The 25591-nt window shown below is 42.7% G+C and overlaps 1 protein-coding gene across 1 annotated transcript in view; it reads left to right on the forward strand.

The window, feature by feature from the left end:
* Nucleotides 1-1080: 1080 nt before the first annotated feature.
* Nucleotides 1081-25591, forward strand: part of Strump (WASH complex subunit strump) — a 191819-nt gene continuing 167308 nt past the window's right edge. Inside the window, exon 1 of the mRNA XM_068372566.1 lies at nt 1081-1188. The gene's annotated coding sequence lies outside the window, so the exon portion shown is untranslated. The remainder of the gene's footprint in view (nt 1189-25591) is intronic.

Genomic DNA, 25591 nt, shown 5'->3' on the forward strand with positions numbered 1-25591 from the left:
ATACACACAACGCCGACTGACCAAACTCCACTACCCCCACCAGACCTTCAACGCCAGCCGCTCCAACCCGACTAGCAAATCCCATCCCACCAATTGGTCTCGCCGTGGGCCGGCCATCCAGGACTGTCAAAACGCCCAAATGGCATGAAGACTATGATTTTTCATCTCATGCTTAACATGTCTATGTCCAATGACATAGAATGTTCGATCGACCTGATATTATATCAGACATTGCATTACTTTCATCAGTTTAATTATTGCTTTTTGTAACTTGACTAGTTTGAAGAATGTTTGATCAACCTGTTATTAGATTAGATGTCGTATTACCATCCTCAGTACATTCATTTATCACTATGATTTACAGAACTATCAGACTATTCAGTGAAGGCTCTCCATTTTAAATTCAATGGCCCAGTTAATTACTGTTCAAACTTATTCATTCCTTTCCTAGCCGATCAAGACTTGGGAGGAGATTGAGAACCATGGCTTAAGAACGTCATCTGTGTGACACTGGCGTTGTGTTGTAGAGCACACCCCTCGCTTGTAGCTCGTTTGTACATTGTTTATATGCCAAATACAGATGGAAATCGTTCATATTTAAAATCATTAGTCTGAATTTTGGTTTTCAAGAAAAAGCTCAGCTTGAGTAATGAATAATAAAATTATGGTTTCAACATAGATAAAGTACAATTCCAGAAAGTGCCCTCATAAGACTGAAACAAATAATTAGCAAAAGCAAATAGGTATGATTGAATGAAATGATTATTGAAATCAAGAAAATGTATTTTAATTAAAAAAAAAAGTCTGATTTAAATCAAATAAATTGATTTTGTATTTTTTTAGAAAAAAACTAAACGATTTTTTTTCAATCCTGCCTTGTGACTTTAAAGACATTTTCCACCTATTTCTTCTAGCGATAGGGACAGTTTATTATCAATAACCTTAAAACTACTTTAAAATTCTATGAACAAATAACAAAAAAAAAATAACATTCTTTAAAATACGAGAGTTTTACAACCAGTTAAACTGAGAGTTATTACTACAATTATAAATCAATGTCGCGAACTTCTAGTCGCTAAGCGTAAACAAAATCGTGAACCTCCATGTGTTAAGATCAGGTGACCTGTCAATCAGTGGGCGTATTTGTCAACAGATAGGTATTGACAACACATCTTTATGGAATACAAGGTGAGAATTACAGCATTCATAGAATTATTGCTGACGTATAACTTCCATTAAATTCGTTTTTTGTGCAAAGCATTCTTATGAAATGCGGTAATTATACATTATTAGGTTCTAGCCAAAGACGAAATTTTCCTTCTACAGTACTTATTTCGTTTTATGCCATATTTTTACGGTATTATTGTACTGTATTACAAGGCAATGTAACATATGGATAAAAACTACTTTTTTCTTTAGAAAAAAAATTGGTAAAACAAGCCTTTTCTTCTCTATACTTTACCTTCTTGTATGTATAATAAACCGACAAAAGAATATGGTAATATTGATCTGCACAATCTTACATTAGCAATGTTAGCGTAACATGCTAACATTAGCAGTGTTTTTTCATTTATTTTTTTACATTCTACGGGTCGATAGAAGTCTCTCTCGTTCGCTCATTTGTACATAGGGTATTATTTTACTGTATTACAGGGCAATGTAACCTAGGAAAAAAAACTACTTTTTCTTATAGAAAAAATTACGCTCTCTTCGAAAATGACACTCGTTCCCAACGCAAATGAATAGTTTGAGAAATATATATCTATATCCTACGATAATGGGGGACCCTCAGTCGGAACTAGGGGTTTTGGATGGGGAAAACATACTGTTGAAACGATATATAAACGTAAAACAAGCCTTTTCTTCTCTATACATTACCTTCTTGGATGTATGATAAACGGAGGAAAAGATAAAACTGTATAACTGCATAAACTTTGGAGGCGCCGTTGCAAAGGCTATGTCTCATGAAAAAATACGGTAACCAGAGCTGCCAACGTGTGATGTAGATCAAATGTTAGCGTAACAAGCTAACATTAGCATTGTTTTTCTTTTAATTTTTCTCACTCTACTTGCCGGTTGTAGTCGCTCCCGTTCATGTGGTTGTACATAGCAGGTTTCGACCTTCTGCGCAAAACCCCGCCTCCCTGCGCAAAGACTGTTCCTCCACCAATAGGATTTCTTCTTCTCTAATCGTGAAATGTAACTTTTCGTCTTCCTACCAGCTCTGTTCAAGTCTATTACTTGACCAGTTATGTAATACCCTCGTATAAATATTACGTTTGTCCCCAGTATTACCCGTTTTATTATCCGATACCTTATAAAATCACCTCATTTTATATACCCATCAAATATTATTTATCATACACTCCAATTTATCTTTCTATTTTACTTTTATACATTTTGTTATTACCTTGTCACGCACAGATTTCACATAAATAGTTGCTCTGGACAAGTTTCCCTTTCTCGTTCATTCATGTTTACTCTCTAGACTCCGTTGCTTTTCCATTAACCAATCATGAACCCATCCGTATCTAAAGTTTGCACAGGGGGGGTTAATATTTCCCTACCCCCACCTTCCAGCAAACCCTTTTCCATGGAAACCTTTGCCCAAGTCAGGTCTTTGTTAGTTCAAATGACGTCTTTTTCGTATTTTACGATCTAAGTTTTAGAAAATTGTAACGACTTCAGTAATCCATACTTGAAAGTATTTTGGTGAATTCCAATGTTGATAATTTTCTTAAATCTCCTAATGTAATATACCAACTTTTACAGTGTTCCAAGTGCAGTACTAAAATAAGGCAAAAGCAGTTAAGACGCCACAGACTCACAGTCACGAGTTAACCCCCGTGGCTCACAAGTTATGTCGTCACGGTCATAAAAGTAAGTCATTAATTTCTTTAACTTTAATGTGTTAGTTTTATTATATTTTGTCAGGGTGCAAAGCTCAATATTACCGTTTGACAGTGCATACGAGGTTGAAGTTTTATTTTCCTGTGATCGTAAGCGAGGAACAAGAACCATTATATACTTTGCTAATGTTATCGTAACATTACTAATGTTAGCATGCGCAGCTCAACCTTACCACCTGCCAGTACATACGAGCTTGATGTTTTATTTTCATGCGAGCGAAGCGAGCTAATGACAGAACAAGAACCTTTATATATAATCTTATCATAACAGTGCTAACGTTATCGTAACATAAGTGAAGTGATACGGATTAACATGATATATATAACAAAGGGCATTGTATTGGGTTTGTGGCCTGGGAACCCCTAGGTTAGGTTAGGTGGGTTTGTTAGGTTCTGTACCCTTTTTGTACTTTTTTATATATTGTGTAAAGGTTATATGGAAAAATTCATTAAAATACACATGATAATATTACTGTAGCATTGCTAACGTTAGCAATGCCATCGTAACGTTGGTAACGCTGTGTGTCATTGGTAACGTTGCAAATGTTACCGTTCTCAGTACATACGTGAGTGAAGTGACACGGAATTTGAATAAGTCATTATATTTAAACATTTTAACAAATTATATATAATAAAAGACATTATATTTAAACAATTTAACAGAAAATATATGTTTTCCTGTAGAAAATAACGTGATTTAACCGGTTTTGACCTTCAATTTATCCGTAATAACAGCAACCAGTTCGGCTACTTAAAGTTAGTCGAATTGGTTGTTCTGTTGGTTTGCGGTTGAAATGAAGGTCAAAATCGGTCAAATCACGTTATTTACTACAGGAAACCATATATTTTCTGTTTGAAATCAAAATCTGTAATACAGTAAAACTTTACCGTACATAGCAGGTTTCGACCTTCTGCGCATAAACTCCTCCCACCTGCGCATAGACTCCTCCTCCACCAATAGGATTACTTCTTCTCTACCTGCCACATTTAAATATTCGACTGTATCAAGTATTTGACTTGATCCAGTACAAATATACCACTCCTTTTATGTAATACCCTCGTATACACATTACGTTTGACCCAAGAATTACTCATTTTATTATCCGATATCTTATAAAATCACCTCATTTTATATTCCCATTTAATATTTTTTCAATATTAAACTTACCCGATAATCATGTAGCTGTCAACTCCGTTGCCCGACAGAATTCTATGGAGGGATACGCCAGCTATCACAATACTAGAAGGGGGTGTATTTACCAGCGCCACCTGTGGCCAGGTACTCAAGTACTTCTTGTTGACACCTCCTCAATTATTCCTCTGTCGTGCTTCCGGCAAGACGTTCTGGGATACGCTTATGTTCTTGGAGTATTTTCACGACTTTGGTGAAGTATTTCTCTTTGATTTCGGCTGTCGCTTTACTGGAAAACTTCTATATTAGCTTAGTTAGCTTTTGGAATTAATTTGATTAATTTTGGTGACGAGAGAGTATGAACTCTCGTTCACCTTTCAATGGCCGACCCTTCCCTTAGACGGAAGTGTTGGTGTCTAAGAGAGTATAGACTCTCTTTCTTAATTTTGCTTAACAAAGTTATAGATTTATTTTATATCTCTCCGCCTCTTATAGGCCTCTTCGATTAACTTCCTTTTATTATAAACTCATTAAAATTAATTTTTATATTTGTTTATATTCGACCTTCCTAATAGTAGGCGGTCTTTTACCGAAGTTAATAAACTTTGAGCCCGTCATTTCGGTTTTACCTGTTAACATATTATGCTATTTCCGCCACAGAGTTTGAAAGATTTTCTTTGACAGTCTCGTACTGTTTTCAAAGCTGAACTAACGTTTTGTTTTGTCTCTGCAGTTGTTGACGTTCAGAACGTTCAACTTGCACTCTATCGTTACGATAGAGAAAGAATGTTCACGGTTTCACGTTGCAGTAAGAGTAACCGTGTCTAGCGTTTTGTTCATTCTTTCTTAACTTAATGGTTTTGATCCTAATAAAGGAACTTTTCAGTTTTTTCCTTTAACAATAATATGTTTTAACGATATATATGATTGGGCTCTTCTCTCAGGTTCTAAGTCAAGAGAGAGAGAGAGAGAGAGAGAGAGAGAGATAGAGACGGAGGGAGAAAGAGGATAAACGTTTCATTCAAGCCTGCCAGGCGTACGAGTAACGTCATTATCGATTTTTGCTCTTCTCCCTAGTCTCTTTAGGGGAAGAAACTAAACGTTTCTAGAGTGATCTAGTGTTAATCTCTTTCCAACCACTGATTTATCTTTCATTAGATTTTTCTGTTACATTGTAATTCTGTTTTCGCAATTACTAACTTTGAGAAAGGATAGAATTGCGTATTTCAGGTACAAACCACTTAAGTTTCGAGTTCAGTGAAATAAGTGCAAACAGAAATCAAAGTGATAAGTGATTAGTGCGTGAGGGTACTTTTGTGCGTGCCAGTCGTCCTCCCAGTCCGGGACCTCTTGCAAGCTCCCAAGCCCAGGGGAGAAGCAATGTCGAAGGGCATAAGGGTTCAGCAGGCCTTGATCGGTGCACAGAAGTATTCTCGGTGGTTGTGGGCGTGTCTTACCGAGACCGTCACTCCCACCCGCAGACGATTGAGCCCTTATTTTGCTCGTCTGCAGAAGAGATTAGGGGAGAAAATAAGGCAGAGTAACGCTGGTCTCAGGTCTCAAGACTTCTTAAACGTTAAGTCCAGACCTATGCCAGACGTACGAAGTTAAAGTTCACAACCCGAATGCAGTCGTTGGGTTAGCTCTGACTCTCCTAAGTCATCAGTTGATTTCACTCCGACTAAGAGGAGTAAGGTTCTGCCACAACAGATCTCTGCTGTTAAGGCTTTACCTCAGCAGAACTTAGTGTCTGCCGACCCCAAGTTAACTCTACTGCAGTCCATACAGTCACAACTTTCGGTCTTGATGCGTGAGTGTCGGGCTGAGAGTGTTGCACCGCCTGCACTCCCTCCACCTGTTCTCGCTGCACCTGTGCTCGCCCAGCCTGCACCTGCTCCGCCTGTGCTCGCCCAGCCTGCACCTGCTCCGCCTGGTCGCAGCACCATCTGCCAGGCGTACGATGTTGTGAACTCTACTACAGTCCATGCAAGCACAGCTTTCGGACTTGATGAGTGAGTGTCGGGCTGAGAGTGTTGCTCCACCGCCTCCGCCTACACTCCCTCCTCCTACACTCGCTCCGCCTGATCACAGTACCATCTGCCAGGCGTATGATGTTGTGGACTCTACTACAGTCCATGCAAGCACAGCTTTCGGACTTGATGCGTGAGTGTCGTGCTGAGAGTGTTGCACCTCCTGCACCTGTGGTGCACCAACCTCCTGCACCCGTTCAGCCTGTGCTGCACCCGCCTGCACCGGTGGTGCACCAACCTCCTGCACCCGTTCAGCCTGTGCTGCACCCGCCTGCACCGGTGGTGCACCAACCTCCTGCACCCGTTCAGCCTATGCTGCACCCGCCTGCACCGGTGGTGCACCAACCTCCTGCACCCGTTCAGCCTGTGCTGCTCCCGCCTGCACTCGCTGCACCCAGTCGCAGCTCCATCTGCCAGGCGTACGATGTTGAACCACTTTCGGAGTTTGCTGTTCACAGTGTTGTTTAGCCTCAGCCTTCTTTAAGGCAACCCTTGCTTTGGGATCAGGAGAGTTACACTCTTCCTCCTCCTCCCCTTGCTGCTCCTCCAGTGGTGCAACTCTCGGTTGGGGTACAACAACCTCTCCCCTCCGTGAGTCTGTCTGCTCAACCAGCGCTGCACCGAGTTCAACCCTCATCTAGGCAAGCTCATCTACACCATGCACTTGCGCCTCAGGAGCCTCAGCTTGCTAGAACTTTACCTTGTTCTGCGCAGCCTCAACCTTCTCATGCTCCACTCATCTCTCAGGAACAGGAACGGACTACTCCGCCTCCGTCCTCCGCTTAGCTGGTACAATCCTTGGGTGCAACTCTTGCTAGGAGTCAACCTCCTTCACCCTTGCACCTGCCTTCTGCTCCGTCTGTTGTTCAGCCTATGCAGTCTGAACCTCAGGTTTTCCCTCAAGTTGAGGAAACCTCTGTTGTTGTTCCAGCTCGTTCTGACTCTGCTGTTCAGCATACCATGGTTTAAACCCCATGCAAGCATGCATTAAGCACTCTAGCACTGGTCATGGAATTTCTGAGAAATGTTAAACGCCATGCACACGCTCTGCTTTCCTTTCAGCAGGCTCTGCTTACAGCAGGCTCTACTTCCTACATGCTCAGCATTCAGCATGCTCTGCATTCAGCATGCTCTGCATACAACATGCTCTGCATACAGCATGCTCTGCATTCAGCATGCTCTGCATACAGCATACTCTGCATACATCATGCTCTGCATACCTTACCGCATGCTTCTCAACACATCTTGGGTTGTTGCCAACTCACTAGACTGTCAAGCAGTTTCATAACGTTGCCTTCTAGTCTGCTGCTTTGCACCAGTGAACCCTCACTCAGAGAACTTAGCTTTTCTAGGATAAGGTCCCTGTAGATGAGAAAGTTCTTTTCTCCCTCCTTCTGATATTCCCTTGAGGACTCTGTCATTTGGAGGGAGCCTTTAGCTGCATAACCTCTTATGGACTTTTATTTAAGCATAACATGTTTACAGGGAAGGTAATGGTTACACTTCAGCCGCTAATCCCGTCTGTTACCACACCTGCTCCCATAGACCTTGAGCTGTGTTGCATGACATGCAGTCCAAGCTTAGTCCTTGTTAGAGGATTTTTTGTTTACGGAGTCAATGTGTCACGGGGAAGACGTTCAACAACCAACAGAAGGGACTTGTTGTGACGCAGTGGGCAACCTCAGCAACCCGTTAAGGAGTTGTCTGTACGACCCAGACAGTCTAGACAGATTCGGGTTGTCACTGTACTTCCTCGCTTGCCCATGATTGACAGTTTACAGACTGTGCAGCAGTATCATGATCTTGTGTCCGGCTCCGTCAGACGACGGGCTTTTAAGAGCTCCCTCAAGTCGTCGCTGTCTGGAGATTTTCAAATGGACTATGGATCTGACCAAGGAACTGGGCCTCCTGGTCAATTTTGAGGAGTCTCAGCTCGTTCCATCCCAGACCATTGTCTCCTTGGGTATGGATCTTCAGAGTCGAGCTTTTCGGACTTGTCCGTCGGCCCCAAGGATCTTCCAAGCCCTAGAATGCATCCAGAGCATGCTGAGAAGGAACCGATGCTTAGTCAGGCAGTGGATGAGTCTAACAGGGACACTTTCATCGCTGGCCCTGTTCATCGAGTTAGGGAGACTCCACCTCCGCCCCCTTCAGTATCATCTAGCTGCTCACTGGATAAAGGACATGACGCTAGAGACGGGCTCAGTTCCTGTTTCCGAAGAGATGAGGTCTACTCTAACGTGGTGGAAGAACAGCATTCTTCTCAAGGAAGGTCTACCATTGGCTGTTCAGTCCTCCGACCACCGTCTCTTCTCGGACGCATCGGACACGGGCTGGGGTGCGACACTGGACGGACAGGAATGCTCGGGAACATGGAATCAGGAGCAAAGGACACTTCACATCTATTGCAAGGAGTTGTTGGCAGTTCATTTGGCCTTGATAAACTTCAAGTCCCTCCAGCTTAACAAGGTGGTGGAGGTGAACTCCGACTACACCACAGCCTTGGCTTACATCTCCAAGCAGGGAGGGACTCATTCGAGGAAGTTGTTCGAGATCGCAAGGGACCTCCTCATTTGGTCAAAAGATCGAAAGCTCACGCTGGTAACGAGGCTCATTCAGGGCGATATGAATGTCATGGCAGATCGCCTCAGCCGGAAGGGTCAGGTCTTCCCCACAGAGTGGACCCTTCACAAGAATGTTTGCAGCAGACTTTGGGCCCTGTGGGATCAGCCAACCATAGATCTATTCGCTACCTCGATGACCAAGAGGCTCCTCTTGTATTGTTCTCCGATTCCAGACCCAGCAGCAGTTCGCGTGGATGCCTTTCTGCTGGATTGGTCCCATCTCAACCTGTATGCATTCCCGCCGTTCAAGATTGTCAACAGGGTACTTCAGAAGTTCGCCTCTCACAAAGGGACACGGCTGACGTTGGTTGCTCCCCTCTGGCCCGCGAGAGAATGTTTCACTGAGGTACTGCAATGGCTGGTCGACGTTCCCAGGACTCTTCCTCCTAGAGTGGACCTTCTGCGTCAACCTCACGTAAAGAAGGTACTCCCAACCTCCACGCTCTTCGTCTGACTGCCTTCAGACTATCGAAAGACTCTCAAGAGCTAGAGGCTTTTCGAAGGAGGCAGCCAGAGCGATTGCCAGAGCAAGGACGACATCCACTCTCAGAGTCTATCAGTCTTTATGGGAAGTCTTCCGAAGCTGGTGCAAGGCCAATGCAGTTTTCCTCAACCAGTACCAATGTAACCCAGATTGCTGACTTCCTGTTACATCTAAGGAACGTAAGCTCCCTATCAGCTCCTACGATCAAGGGTTACAGAAGTTTGTTGGCAGCGGTTTTCCGCCACAGAGGCTTGGATCTTTCCTCCAACAAAGATCTACAGGACCTCCTTAGGTCTTTTGAGACCTCAAAGGAACGTCGGTTGTCCACTCCAGGCTGGAATCTAGACGTGGTCCTAAGGTTCCTAATGTCATCAGGATTTGAACCGCTCCAATCAGCCTCTTTTAAGGACCTCACATTAAAAAACTCTTTTCCTCGTGTGCTTAGCAACAGGTAAAAGAGTAAGTGAGATCCACGCCTTCAGCAGGAACATAGGTTTCACATCTGAAACGGCTACATGTTCCTTACAACTCGGTTTTTTGGCTAAAAACGAGCTTCCTTCCCGTCCTTGGCCTAAGTCGTTCGAGATCCCAAGCCTGTCCAACATGGTGGGGAACGAACTGGAGAGAGTACTTTGCCCAGTTAGAGCTCTTAAGTACTATCTAAAGGTCAAAACCATTACGAGGACAATCAGAAGCCTTATGGTGTGCTATCAAGAAGCCTTCTCTACCAATGTCTAAGAACTCAGTTTCTTACTACATCAGGCTTCTGATTAGAGAAGCAAATTCTCATCTGAAGGAAGAAGACCTTGCTTTGCTGAAGGTAAGGACACATGAAGTGAGAGCTGTGGCTACTTCAGTGGCCTTCAAACAGAACCGTTCTCTGCAGAGTGTTATGGATGCAACCTATTGGAGAAACAAGTCAGTGTTCGCATCATTCTATCTCAAAGATGTCCAGTCTCTTTACGAGTACTGCTACACCCTGGGTCTATTCGTAGCAACGAAAGCAGTAGTAGGCGAGGGCTCAGCCACTACATTCCCATAATCCCATAACTTTTTAACCTTTCTCTTGAATACTTTTTATGGGTTGTACGGTCGGCTAAGAAGCCTTCCACATCCTTGTTGATTTGGCGGGTGGTCAATTCTTTCTTGAGAAGCGCCAAGGTTAAAGGTTGTGATGAGGTCCTTTAGTATGGGTTGCAGCCCTGTATACTTTAGCACCTTTGAGTTGATTCAGCCTCCCAAGAGGAACGCTGCGCTCAGTAAGGAAGACGATCTTATTAAAGGCAGAGTAACGGTTCAAGTCGACTTCCTTACCAGGTACTTATTATTTCATTGTTATTGTGGATAACTGATTATATGAAATATGGGATACTTAGCTATCCTTTAATCTTGTACACTGGTTTTCACCCACCCCCCTGGGTGTGAATCAGCTACATGATTATCGGGTAAGTTTAATATTGAAAAATGTTATTTTTATTAATAAAATAAATTTTTGAATATACTTACCCGATAATCATGATTTAATCGACCCTCCCTTCCTCCCCATAGAGAACCAGTGGACCGAGGAATAATTGAGGAGGTGTCAACAAGAAGTACTTGAGTACCTGGCCACAGGTGGCGCTGGTAAATACACCCCCTTCTAGTATTGTGATAGCTGGCGTATCCCTCCATAGAATTCTGTCGGGCAACGGAGTTGACAGCTACATGATTATCGGGTAAGTATATTCAAAAATTTATTTTATTAATAAAAATAACATATTTATCAAAACACTCCATTTTATCTTGCTATAATACTTTTATACATTTTGTTATTACCTTGTCACGCACAGATTTCACATAAATACTTGCTCTGGACAAGTTTCCCTTTCTCGTTCTTTCTCTGTTGCTTTTCCGTTAACCAATCACGAACCCATACGTATGGAAAGTTTGCACAAGGGGGTTGATGTATCCCAACCCCCACCTTCCAACAAACCCTTTTCCGTGCAAACCTTTGTCCAAGTCAGGTCTTTGTTAGTTCAAGTGACGTCTTTTTTTGTATTTTACAATGAAAGTTATAGAAACTTGTAATGACTGCAGTAATCCATACTTGAAAGCATTTCGGTGAAATCCAATATTGATAATTTTCTTAAATCTCATAATGTAATAGCCCAACGTTTAAAGAAAACATACTGGGGAAACGATATATAATGGTAAAATAAGCCTTTTCTTCTCTATACATTACCTTCTTGGATTTATAATAAACCGATGAAAAAATGCGGTAATATTGAGCAGCGCAATATCAAGTATTTGACTAGATCCAGTACAACTATACCATTCCTTTTATGTAATACCCCCGTATATATATTACGTTTGACCCAAGAATTACTCGTTTTATCATCCGATATCTTATAAAATGACCTCATTTTATATTTCCATTAAATATTATTTATCATACTCTCCATTTTATCTTGCTATATTACTTTTATACATTTTGTTACCTTGTCACGCCCAGATTTCACATAAATACTTGCTCTGGACAAGTTTCCCATTCTGATTTATTCATGTTTACTCTCTAGACTCCGTTGCTTTTCCGTTAACCAATCACGAACCCATACGTATGGAAAGTTTGCACAGGGGGGTTGATATTTCCCAACCCCCACCTTCCAACAAAACCTTTTTTGTGGAAACCTTTGTCCAAGTCAGGTCTTTGTTAGTTCAAGTGACGTCTTTTTTTGTATTTTACGATGGAAGTTATAGAAACTTGTAAAGACTGCAGTAATCCATACTTGAAAGCTTTTCGGTGAATTCCAATGTTGATAATTTTCTTAAATCTCATAAGGTAATAGCCCAACATTTACAGTATCCCAAGTGCAGTACTAAGCTAAGACAAAAAAGAAACAGCGATGTGGATATACAGAAGTTAAAGACGTCACAGTCACAACACCCCGGTGACCCACAAGTTTTATCGTCGCGGTCATAAAAGAAAGTCATTGATTTCTTTAATTTTATATATTTGCAGGTAGAACCTTGGCTAGGGGTTATGACCTAGGAAGGGGGTGCGGGGGCTTGCCCCCGGCTACAGTTTGTGACCGGGGAAGGGTGTCCGAAGGTTTCCCCCCAGCTAGGGGTTGTGACCTGGGAACTACTAGGTTAGGTTAGGTGGGTTTGTTAGTTTTCGTACCCTGTTATATATTGTGTAAAGGGTATATATTTAGCGTAGCATTAGTAACATTTGCAATGTGAGCGTAACATTGCTAATGTTAGTGTAACATTGCTAATGTAAGTGTGCGCAGTACATACGTTCTTGATGAGTGAAGTGAAGACGGAATTTTAAGAAAAGTTATTATATTTAAACATTTTAACAGAAAATATATGTTTTCCTGTAGAAAATAACGTGATTTAACCAACAACAACAACCAGTTCGGCTACTTGAAGTTACTCGAACTGGTTGTTCTGTTTGTTTGCGGTTGAAATGAAGGTCAAATTCGGTTAAATCACGTCATTTCCTACAAGAAAACATATATTTTCTGTTTGAAATGAGAATCTAATACAGTACAACTTTACCTTTTTTACAATTATACTAAGCCTATCGGTACTGCAACCTTATGTTTTTTTTTTTTCTTTTTCTTCTTTTTTTGGGATCCCTTTGCCATCTATTACTATCTGATGAGTGAAAGAACCCTGGTGAGATTGAGGCCACCAAAATAATTAAATCGCAACCGCTCATAGATGGATACCTCTTAAGCCCAACTGAGAAACGGGAAAGTAGGTGGTTCGTGTTTGCAATCATCAGTAATGTAAAGAGAAAAATATATAGTGTGAAAATGTGGCCACATGAATTGCTGGGTTAGGAGCCTTTGTATATCAGCGGCCAGTTCCTGATGCATTGATTAAAACTGGACATCAACTAAACTAAACTTTCCCCCCTAACCTAACCTACAAGCCGTGTCCTTACCTACATACCTAACAGGGGGCTGACACACTCCTGCGACCCCCCTTACACTGCCCTATTCTAAGTTAGCCAAATATTACATACAGGTGGCTGCTTTCATACATACACCCCCTGGGTTATATTCTATGCTATAAAACCTTTACTAACCTAACCTAGGGTGGCTATGTGTAGTAAATAGAAATGGAGTAAAATTATAGTGCAGTGCAATATCCCTAATGAAAAAATAAGAGGTGTTCCTGGTGTATTTATTGGTACTTAAAACAATTCTAATGAGAATGTAGAGGAAAGTCTTGTTTCTCAAATTATAGTCACAGTATAGAATTCTGGAAGTTACAATTAAAAAATTATTTGTTCCTACACTTGATACAAACCCTCATTCTTTACTATAGGAGATATTCTAGCGTGAGCTGGAAAATACGGCAGAAAAACCTTAACAAGGTCGTTAACGACCGGGCAGGTAATTACCCACCTGTTAGTGGTGGGGGGACCACCGGTCGGTAGCTGCTGTTTACCTTCAATCGAATTCTAGCTGTCGTTGCAGTGGTAACACCGCTGCTCCTCCTTTTATTTGACTGGCAGACTAGCCTTTCTTTTTTGGTTTTTTGATTACTGTAATCCTTTTTCTTTTTCTTTGTTAGATGTGATGTCCTCTATTATGAGGAAGTGTTCCGGGCGCCTTTATATCGCCGCTGGAGGTGGATTCTCTTTCCCTATGCCCTGGCTACAGAGGTCATAGGTGTTCTGAAGGCTCCCCCTGCCAAGTATGTAGAAGTGGACATCGCAGTACCACCTCCTCCTCCTCCTCCTCCTCCTCCTCCTCCTCCTCCTCCTCCTCCTCCTCTTCATCGCCATCTTCGGAGGCTAAGAGGGAGAGAGAGAAGAGGAAGAGGAGAGCTCGCTCTCCTTCGCCCAGACGTTCTCGCCGGAGACACCGGCGACATAGGAAGAGACATCATCGTTCTCGCAAATCCTCGCCTTCTATCTCTTCACGAGATGTCTCGCCGCAAGACTGTAAGTGCTCTCGTCACAAACTTGAGAAGAGCGCTTCCTCCTTACCCTAACATAGGGCATCAAGAGCGTACGCGCCAACATGTGCATACGCTCCAACAAGAGCATAGTTCCATGTGCCATGTGCTCACCTGCGCGCCATCAATCTCCTGCGCAATGGCGCTCTCCCACACGCCAACATTCTCCCACACGTGCGCATACACGCCCAACATCTCACTCTGCTGCGCGCCATACTGCGCACCATCCTACGCGCCAGGTAAAACCTGTATGCCAACTTTCTACTGATAGCAGGACTTCTGACAAGTCAGCCATGCTGCCTTCTCCCGTGCACCAACCCTTACCAACGCGCCAGCGCTCACCAGCGTGCCAGCCTTCTCCCGCGCACATCCGCAAGGATATGCGCGCACGCCATGCGTACGCTCGTGAATCCTCTCCTAGGGATGAGCGCCAACATGCTCCCGTGCGCCACGCATGAATCCACTGTGCAGCGCCCGCGCACTAGAGAACTGTTTCCTCGAAGCTACAAACCTTCAGTCGTGCTGAGATTATGGGGATCTACAGAGAAAGAAGATTAACGGAAGATTGTTGCTTCAAAAGAGTCTAGTCTGAAGACTATCTTCCCTAGGAATAGGGAACTCCTTGGCCACCCTGGCCTCAAGACTAAGTCTCCTATAGTAAAGAATGAGGGTTTGTATCAAGTGTAAGAACAAATGACAAACTTATAACAGAGTTTGTATTTTTCCTGACATACAAACCCGAATTCTTTACACAAATCTTCCCTCTATCACCTCCTCCTAGGATAGTCCTAGCTAGAATCCGATTGAAGGTAAACAGCAGCTACCGCCGGCTGTCCCCCCACCACTAATAAGTGGGTAATTACCTGTCCGGTCGTTAACGACCTTGTTAAGGTTTTTTTGTCGTATTTTTCTGCTCGCGCTAGAATATCTCCTATAGTAAAGAATTCGGGTTGGTTATTAGGGAAAATACAAACTCTGTTATAGTGTGTCATATTTTATAAGAGAATCAAACGCAAGGTTAAGACCTAACCTGAAGTTTCCTACCCAACCCGTTTGGACTTTGAATCATTGTTAACTAGTGAATATGCTACTTTGCTCGCACAACCTTTTCCGATTGGATTGAAAAACCCTGTACACCAGACCTTGTCTATGCTTAGCATGCTGCTCATACGCTTAATGTTAGCGTGCATGAGGCGCTATTACACTTAAGTACTCAACAAGTGACTGAACTGCATGTGATCCTATGGATTCACGCATGCTTTCCTTAGAGCACTCTCCCCGTGGAGGGTAAAAGACATGCTTAGTGTTAACATGCCTCCCACATCCTTCCTCTGGGACATGTGTACAAACTTGCTGGCCTGCCCCCACTGGGTAACCCCTCTTCTCCTAAACTTGCAGAAGTGCACGAAGTAAACGCGTGCTACCCTCCACATACCTTGCTGGCGAGCACTCAACTTGTGAGAGGGTTAGAACAGGTGAGTTACCACGCATGCCTCACCCTTTCGCATGCGTATCGCCATTGCGGCCAATAATTGAAAAGTAAGTTTCTCACGAGGATCCTGGTGTTAACAAGCAACATATCTTTCAACACATGTGCTGGCACTGGCATGATCAGGCTCATACACCTGAGTGCGTTGATTCTCCGGAGTGTATGCATGGTTTAACTCCCTTATCTCCATTAAAAAACTCCTTCTCTCCTGAGCCTGTTGTGGTAGCGGGCTTAATAGCCAGCTCCCGCTAACCCCTGCATGCTTAGTTCGTTAGGTGTTTGGAACAGATTGGTTACCGGAGGCTCATCTCTTGAGCGGGGTGGCTCTCCCGTGAGTGCGCATGGATTAATTCTCCTATCTCCTGTAGACAACCCCTCCTCTCCTTATTCTGTTGTGTTAGCGTGCTTAAGTGCAAGCCTCGTTGGGGCATGCTCAATCTTTTATGGGTTTGGAACAGGTGGGTTACCATGCATAGCCCTCAGAAACGGGCGTCACTCAAGAAGCGCTTCATCTCTTAATGCATCACATAGACACATCTCAACACTTTGCGTATCGACAAATGCACCTCTCCATGCTGCACGTTGTCTAGACATTCCCCGAATGGTAGTCTTCACAGGCAGTCTCGTTAATGAGACATGAAGAGACACAGGTCGTAAGATAGCCTCTCTTCTCTATCGTTAGTCCCAGAATGGTGGCAGAGCGAGACAAATCTTTTAGAGCGCTTGCCCCTTCTGCTGTTTCCACCAGAACTTCTGTGGTTCGCGGACCCGGCGAATGAAGGTTTTGGAGCCCATCTCCTGCAACACCTAGGGTCGAGACTATGAACTGACCGGGCGAGTCGCTGTCAGTCTGTATCTATTTGCATTTTTCCTAACTATATAAACCTGAGTCCTTTACTCATACATTCCTGCCATCACCTACCCCTTATAAAATCCTGGCTGCAATCAGGATGAGTGCTCAGTGAGCATAAGATCTTTTCCAATTCTTTTTACCCTGTTTTGTACATGTATTCTGGTTCATGTATCATCTCTAATATTTTCATCAGCAAAATTAGCAACAACAATGTCATTTGAGGTAGGCATCCCCACTCCCGGCCAGTAACTACCAGCCATCTGTTTACACCTTGTTATAAAAGTTTGTTGCATACTCCTATGTAAAGGACTCTAGTTTGTATAGTTTGGATAAATACAAATTATCTCCAAATTTGTTATTTTTCAGATATAAATCCTAGTTGAACTAGTCCTTAAAGCTAAAAAAGTACTGTACATTTTTCCCCTCTAAAAGGAAAATGGACACTTGTATGGTATGATCCTAATAAACACATCTTTAAATAGGTAAAGAAAAAGTCTTGTGACAGTAAAATTATCTCTGATTGGAAATTAAAAATGTCTTCTAGTACTAACAATACAGAAAGAAGGAAATCAAAGGTGGGAGTACATCTCCTATCAGGAATCTTATGAAGTGTCATCAGAAGAATTCTTTGTCAGTAGTAGTCCAAAACAAATCTTAGTTGGTAAGAATAGAAAGAATTTTTTAATGAAAGTAAATATGTAGGTTACTAGTAGCTGCTGGCTATAGATTATGGTGTTCAAAATACAGTAATGGGTTGAAGAGATGTATTCAATTACTTTATGTCATTTCCAATGGCTTAACTAATATTGTACTATGCAGTACTAAAATAAAGTAAAAAAAAAACTGATGCTAGAAAGCATATGCATAGTATTGCCTTTGTCAGTATTGTTGTTTATAATTGCATTTAAATCTTTCTTTTATGTGAAGATCTTGGGTAATAGAATATCTTGGAACTTGGTAGTGAATGAGTGGGTATACAGGTCCTAGACTAAGTAAGGATACATAGACTTTTAGTAGATAAAATTAGATTGTGCTAGTTTGGATTGAGTATGGAATATTGATTGCCTCCCTTCAATCTGCAGTGGTAGATTGGTAAAATTATAGATTATACCTGGCAGGGATTTGTGACTTTAGAATGATAAATACTGTACCAATTTAATAGTGTCTATTTTGAACAAAACTGTCCTTTGCTATTGAAAATAAGTTCATGTGGTTTCAAATATGCTGGATCCCCCTGAAGAACACTGAGAATGGGGGACTACAGTAGGAAACCAAGGATTTTGGGTGGGTGAAAATAAAGAACAAGTAAAATACAATGATGTATCATAACCTAATTACACTAATCTACCTAGTATAGGGTGACTTGTTTTTACCTACTCATGGGATGCAGTTGCCCTTGTTTCCTAACTTTATTTGAAATGCCATATCACTTTTCACTTAATGAGTGAGATTAAGGAATGTATTGTAATCTAACATTACTTACTAGTTTTCAATATTAAACTTACCCGATAATCATGTAGCTGTCAACTCCGTTGCCCGACAGAATTCTATGGAGGGATACGCCAGCTATCACAATACTAGAAGGGGGTGTAATTACCAGCGCCACCTGTGGCCAGGTACTCAAGTACTTCTTGTTGACACCTCCTCAATTATTCCTCTGTCGTGCTTCCGGCAAGACGTTCTGGGATACGCTTATGTTCTTGGAGTATTTTCACGACTTTGGTGAAGTATTTCTCTTTGATTTCGGCTGTCGCTTTACTGGAAACTTCTATATTAGCTTAGTTAGCTTTTGGAATTAATTTGATTAATTATGGTGACGAAGAGAGTATGAACTCTCTTTCACCTTTCAATGGCCGACCCTTCCCTTAGACGGAAGTGTTGGTGTCTAAGAGAGTATAGACTCTCTTTCTTAATTTTGCTTAACAAAAGTTATAGATTTATTTTATATCTCTCCGCCTCTTATAGGCCTCTTCGATTAACTTCCTTTTATTATAAACTTATTAAAATTAATTTTTATATTTGTTTATATTCGACCTTCCTAATAGTAGGCGGTCTTTTCTTGGTACCGAAGTTAATTAACATTGAGCCCGTCATTTCGGTTTTACCTGTTAACATATTATGCTATTTTAATGTCTTTGAAAGAATTTCTTTGATAGTCTAGTACTGTTTTCAAAGTTGAACTAACGTTTTGTTGTCTCTGCAGTTGTTGACGTTCAGAACGTTCAACTTGCACTCTATCGTTACGATAGAGAAAGAATTTTCACGGTTTCACGTTGCAGTAAGAGTAACCGTGTCTAGCGTTTTGTTCATTCTTTCTTAACTTTATGGTTTTGATCCTAATAAAGGAACTTTTCATTTTGGGAAATATTTCAGTTTTTTCCTTTAACAATAATATGTTTTAACGATATATATGATTGGGCTCTTCTCTCAGGTTCTAAGTCAAGAGAGAGAGAGAGAGAGAGAGAGATAGAGACGGAGGGAGAAAGAGGAGGATAAACGTTTCATTCAAGCCTGCCAGGCGTACGAGTAACGTTGTTATCGTTTTTGCTCTTCTCCCTAGTCTCTTTAGGGGAAGAAAGTAAACGTTTCTAGAGTGATCTAGTGTTTAGTCTCTTTCCAGCCACTGAATTATTTATCTTTCATTAGATTTTTCTGTTACATTGTAATTCTGTTTTCGCAATTACTAACTTTTGAGAAAGGATAGAATTGCGTGTTTCAGGTACAAACCACTTAAAGTTTCGAGTTCAGTGAAATAAGTGCAAACAGAAAATCAAAGTGATAAGTGATTAGCGCAAAGTGTGTCAGTGTTGTGCGTGAGGGTACTTCTGTGCGCGCCAGTCGTCCTCCCAGTCCGGGACCTCTTGCAAGCTCCCAAGCCCAGGGGAGAAGCAATGTCGAAGGGCATAAGGGTTCAGCAGGCCTTGATCGGCGCACAGAAGTATCCTCGGTGGTTTTGGGCGTGTCTTACCGAGACCGTCACTCCCACCCGCAGACGATTGAGCCCTTATTTTGCTCGTCTGCAGAAGAAGTTTAGGGGAGTAAACGCTGGTCTCAGGTCTCAAGACCTCTTAAACGTAAAGTCCAGACCTATGCCAGACGTACGAAGTTAGAGTTCAACAACCCGGATGCAGTCATTGGGTTAGCTCTGACTCTCCTCAGTCATCAGTTGAATGCACTCCGCCTAAGAGGAGTAAGGTTCTGCCGCAACAGATCTCTGCTGTTAAGGCTTTACCTCAGCAGACCTTAGTGTCTGCCGACCCCAAGTTGACTCTACTGCAGTCCATGCAGTCACAACTTTCGGTCTTGATGCGTGAGTGTCGGGCTGAGAGTGTTGCGCCTCCGCCTCCGCCTACACTCCCTCCGCCTGCGCTCGCTCCGCCTGCGCTCGCTCCGCCTGATCGCAGTACCACCTGCCAGGCGTACGATGTTGAGCCACGTTCTGAGTTTGCTGTTCCCAGTGGTGTTCAGCCTCCGCCTTCTTTAAGGCAACCTTTACAATGGGATCAGGAGGATTATACCTCTCTTCCTCCGCCTCCACTTGCTGCTCCACCAGTGATGCAACACTCGGTTGAGGTACAACAACCTCTCCCGTCCTTGAGTCAGTCTCCTCAGCTCTCGCTGCAGCGAGCTCACCCTCCACAAGGCAAGCACCACTACACCTTAGCCTTGCGCCTCAGGAGCCTCAGCTTGCGAGACATTTACCTTGTTCTGCGCAGCCTCTACCTCATCGCGCTCCGCTCACACCACAGGAACAGGAACTTGCTACTCCGCTTCCGCCAACCGCTCAGCAAGCGCAACCCTTGGGTTCAGCCACTCATGCCAGGAGTCAGCCTCCTCCACCCATGCGCCTACCTTCTGCTACTTCCTTTGATCAGCCTTTGCAGACTGAGCCTCAGGTGTTCCCTCAACAGAGTCTTGAAGAGGAAACCACAACTATTGTTGTTCCAGCTCGTTCTGACTCTGCTGTTCAGCATACCTTACCTCCATTTTCAAACCTTATGATAATGGAGGTTATTTGTATTACTTATAAAAATATATTTGTATTCCTTGCAATATATTTTTAACAATATCGCAGAATATGGCAAAAAATATGAATCATGAGTTATGAATGTAAGGTAAATATTATGTTGATATTTAAACCCCATGCAAGCATGCATAAAGCACTCTAGCACTGGTCATGGAATTTCTGAGAAATGTTAAACGCCATGCACACGCTTTGCTTACCTTTCAGCATGCTCTACATACAGCATGCTCTGCTTACAGCATGCTCTGCATACTACATGCTCTGCATACAGCATGCTCTGCATTCAGCATGCTCTGCATACAACATGCTCTACATACAGCATGCTCTGCATACAGCATGCTCTGCATACAACATGCTCTGCATACAGCATGCTCTGCATTCAGCATGCTCTGCATACAACATGCTCTGCATACAGCATGCTCTGCATTCAGCATGCTCTGCATACAACATGCTCTACATACAGCATGCTCTGCATACAGCATGCTCTGCATACAACATGCTCTGCATACCTTACCGCATGCTTCTCAGTCACACATCTTTGGTTGTTGCCAACTCACTAGACTGTCAAGCAGTTTCATAACGTTGCCTTCTAGTCTGCTGCTTTTGCACCAGTGAACCCTCACTGAGAGAACTTAGCTTTTCTAGGATATGGTCCCTGTAGATGAGAAAGTTCTTTTCTCCCTCCTTCTGATATTCCCTTGAGGACTCTGTCATTTGGAGGGAGCCTTTAGCTGCATAGCCTCTTATGGACTTTTATTTAAGCATAACATGCTTCCAGGGAAGGTAATGGTTCCACTTCAGTCGCTAATCCCGTCTGTTACCACACCTGCTCCCATAGACCTTGAGCTGTGTTGCAAGACATGCAGTCCAAGCTTAGTCCTTGTTAGAGGATTTTTTGTTTACGGAGTCAATGTGTCACGGGGAAGACGTTCAACAACCAACAGAAGTGACTTGTTGTGACGCAGTGCGGCAACCTCAGCAACCCGATAAGGAGTTGTCTGTACGACCCAGACAGTCTAGACAGATTCGGGTTGTCACTGTACTTCCTCGCTTGCCCATGATTGACAGTTCACAGACTGTGCAGCAGTACCATGATCTTGTGTCCGGCTCCGTCAGACGACTGGCTTTTAAGAGCTCCCACTAGTCGTCGCTGTCTGGAGATTTTCAAATGGACTATGGATCTGACCAAGGAACTGGGCCTCCTGGTCAATTTTGAGGAGTCTCAGCTCGTTCCATCCCAGACCATTGTCTCCTTGGGTATGGATCTTCAGAGTCGAGCTTTTCGGACTTTTCCGTCGGCCCCAAGGATCTTCCAAGCCCTAGAATGCATCCAGAGCATGCTGAGAAGGAACCGATGCTCAGTCAGGTAGTGGATGAGTCTAACAGGGACACTTTCATCGCTGGCCCTGTTCATCGTGTTAGGGAGACTCCACCTCCCCCCCCTTCAGTATCATCTAGCTGCTCACTGGATAAAGGACATGACGCTAGAGACGGTCTCAGTTCCTGTTTCCGAAGAGAGGAGGTCTTCTCTCGCGTGGTGTAAGAACAGCTTTCTTCTCAAGGAAGTCTACCTTTGGCTGTTCAGAAACACGACCGCCGTCTCCTCTCGGACGCATCAGACACGGGCTGGGGTGCGATTTTGGACGGACAAGAATGCTTGGGAACATGGAATCAGGAGCAAAGGACACTTCACATCAATTGCAAGGAGTTGTTGGCGGTTATTCTGGCCTTGATAAACTTCAAGTCCCTCCAGCTTAACAAAGTGGTGGAGGTGGACTCTGACAACACCACAGCCCTGGCTTACATCTTCAAGCAGGGAGGGACTCTTTCGTGGAAGTTGTTCTAGATCGCAAGGGACCTACTCATCTGGTCTAAAGATCGAAAGCTAACTGGTAACGAGGTTCATTCAGGGCGGTATGAATGTCATGGCAGATCACCTCAGACGGAAGGGTCAGGTCATCCCCACAGAGTGGACCCTTCTCAAGAATGTTTGCAACAGACTTTGGGCCCTGTGGGGTCAGCCAACCATAGATCTGTTCTCTACCTCGATAACCTAGAGACTCCTGTTGTATTGTTCTCCGATTCCAGACCCAGCAGCAGTTCACGTGGATGCTTTTCTGCTGGATTGGTTCCATCTCGACCTGTATGCATTCCCGCCGTTCAAGATTGTCAACAGGGTACTTCAGAAGTTCTCCTCTCACAAAGGGACACGGCTGACGTTGGTTGGCTCCGCTCTGGTCCGCGAGAGAATGGTTCTTAGAGGTACTGCAATGGCTGGTCGACATTCCCAGGACTCTTCCTCTAGGAGTGAACCTTCTAAGTCTACCTCACGTAAAGAAGGTACACCCAATCCTCCACGCTCTTCGTCTGACTGCCTTCAGACTTTCGAAAGACTCTCAAGAGTTAGGGGCTTTTCGAAGGAGGCAGCCAGAGCGATTGCCAAAGCAAGGAGAACATCCACTCTCAGAATCTATCAGTCTCAAGGGGAAGTCTTCCGTAGCTGGTACAAGACCAATGCAGTTTCCTCAACCAGTACCACTGTAACCCAGATTGCTGACTTCCTGTTATATCTAAGGAAAGTAAGATCCCTTTCAGCTCCTACGATCAAGGGTTACAGAAGTATGTTGGCAGCGGTTTTCCGCCACAGAGGCTTGGATCTTTCCACCAACAAAGATCTACAGGACCTCCCTAGGTCTTTTGAGACCTCAAAGGAACGTCGGTTGTCCACTCCAGGCTGGAATCTAGACGTGGTCCTAAGGTTCCTTATGTCATCAAGATTTGAACCTCTCCAATCAGCCTCTTTTTAGGACCTCACATTAAAAACTCTTTTCCTCGTGTGCTTGACAACAGCTAAAAGAGTAAGTGAGATCCACGCCTTCAGCAGGATCATTGTTTTCACATCTGAAACGGCTACATGTTCCTTGCAGCTCGGTTTTTGCTAAACGAGCTTCCTTCACGTCCTTGGCCTAAGTCGTTCGAGATCCCAAGCCTGTCCAACTTGGTGGGGAATGATCTGAAGAGAGTACTTTGCCCAGTTAGAGCTCTTAGGTACTATCTAAAAAGGTCTTAACCTTTACAAGGACAATCAGAAGCCTTATAGTGTGCTATCAAGAAACCTTCTTTTCCAAGTTCTAAGAACTCAGTTTCTTACTATTCAGGCTTCTGATTAGAGAAAAACATTCTCATCTGAAGGAAGAAGACCTTGCTTTGCTGAAGGTAAGGACACATGAAGTGGGAGCTGTGGCTACTTCAGTGGCCTTCAAACAGAACCATTCTCTGCAGAGTGTTATGGATGCAACCTATTGGAGAAGCAAGTCAGTGTTCGCATCATTCTATCTCAAAGATGTCCAGTCTCTTTACGAGTACTGCTACACCCTGGGACCATTCGTAGCAACGAATGCAGTAGTAGACGAGGGCTCAGCCACTACATTCCCATAATCCCATAACCTTTTAACCTTTCTCTTGAATACTTTTTATGGGTTGTACGGTCGGCTAAGAAGCCTTCCACATCCTTGTTGATTTGGCGGGTGGTCAATTCTTTCTTGAGAAGCGCCGAGGTTAAAGGTTGTGATGAGGTCCTTTAGTATGGGTTGCAGCCCTGTATACTTTAGCACCTTTGAGTTGATTCAGCCTCCCAAGAGGAACGCTGCGCTCAGTAAGGAAGACGATCTTATTAAAGGCAGAGTAACGGTTCAAGTCGACTTCCTTACCAGGTTCTTATTATTTCATTGTTATTGTGGATAACTGATTATATGAAATACGGGATACTTAGCTATCCTTTAGTCTTGTACACTGGTTTTTCACCCACCCCCCTGGGTGTGAATCAGCTACATGATTATCGGGTAAGTTTAATATTGAAAAATGTTATTTTTATTAGTAAAATAAATTTTTGAATATACTTACCCGATAATCATGATTTAATCGACCCTCCCTTCCTCCCCATAGAGAACCAGTGGACCGAGGAATAATTGAGGAGGTGTCAACAAGAAGTACTTGAGTACCTGGCCACAGGTGGCGCTGGTAATTACACCCCCTTCTAGTATTGTGATAGCTGGCGTATCCCTCCATAGAATTCTGTCGGGCAACGGAGTTGACAGCTACATGATTATCGGGTAAGTATATTCAAAAATTTATTTTACTAATAAAAATAACATATTTCCCTAACATGACATACAAAGCCCTATCAATTTGAAAACCTCCAGTAATCCACCTATTCACTTTGGCTAAGCCTACACTTACCTTGTTCAGAATTAGAAGTTTCAGATGTAGCTAGAAGGGAATTCCCCTTTTGTTGGAATTATTAGGATATATTAGATTTTAAATTTTGTCTTCAGTTATAAGATCTTTTCCAATTCTTTTTACCATGTTTTGTACATGTTTTCTGGTTCATGTATCATCTCTAATATTTTCATCAGCAAAATTAGCAACAACATTGTCATTTGAGGTAGACATCATATCAGTAGCGGGGATACTGTAAATTACAGTATTGTATCTGTGTATTAGTACATCGTTGATTTTACTGAAAGTTTGGGAAGACCTTTCTATCATTGAGTTCTTAAGTTTATCCAGATAGATAATAGCTTTGATTTAAGAGCAGTGATCTTATTCATGATAACATCCAAATATTTGATACTTTTCATGAGGTTATAAAATTTTCAGTCAATCTCCTGTGACTTTAATATCTAACCGAAAATGTTAATAACAATTTTTTTTTAAGAAAACTTGTCCGTTCCTTTGATTTCAAAGTAAGTGTTGCAGGACCATGATAACAAATGTCTTGCTATCAGTCAATCACACTACCAAATTAAGTTTGGTGTGCATTTATTTCTTATTTATCAAGATTACTGCAATGTATTGTGAATGAGAATCTATAAATAATTATTGTAGTGAAGCAAGGATAATAATTATTATATTTCACCATAAAATAACCAGTGGGAACAGGTGGCTTGCAGACACATTTTTAAAATCAAAAAGATTCCTTCTTATTATGGCCAAGCTTTTTCATTCAAAGAATGAACAATGCATTAATTCCTTGTAAATATTAAAATAATTCATTTTAGTTTAGAAATTGTTTCTGTTTTGTACTGTTC

This window comes from Palaemon carinicauda, chromosome 4 (assembly GCF_036898095.1).
Source record: "Palaemon carinicauda isolate YSFRI2023 chromosome 4, ASM3689809v2, whole genome shotgun sequence".
NCBI classification, from domain to species: Eukaryota; Metazoa; Arthropoda; class Malacostraca; order Decapoda; family Palaemonidae; genus Palaemon; species Palaemon carinicauda.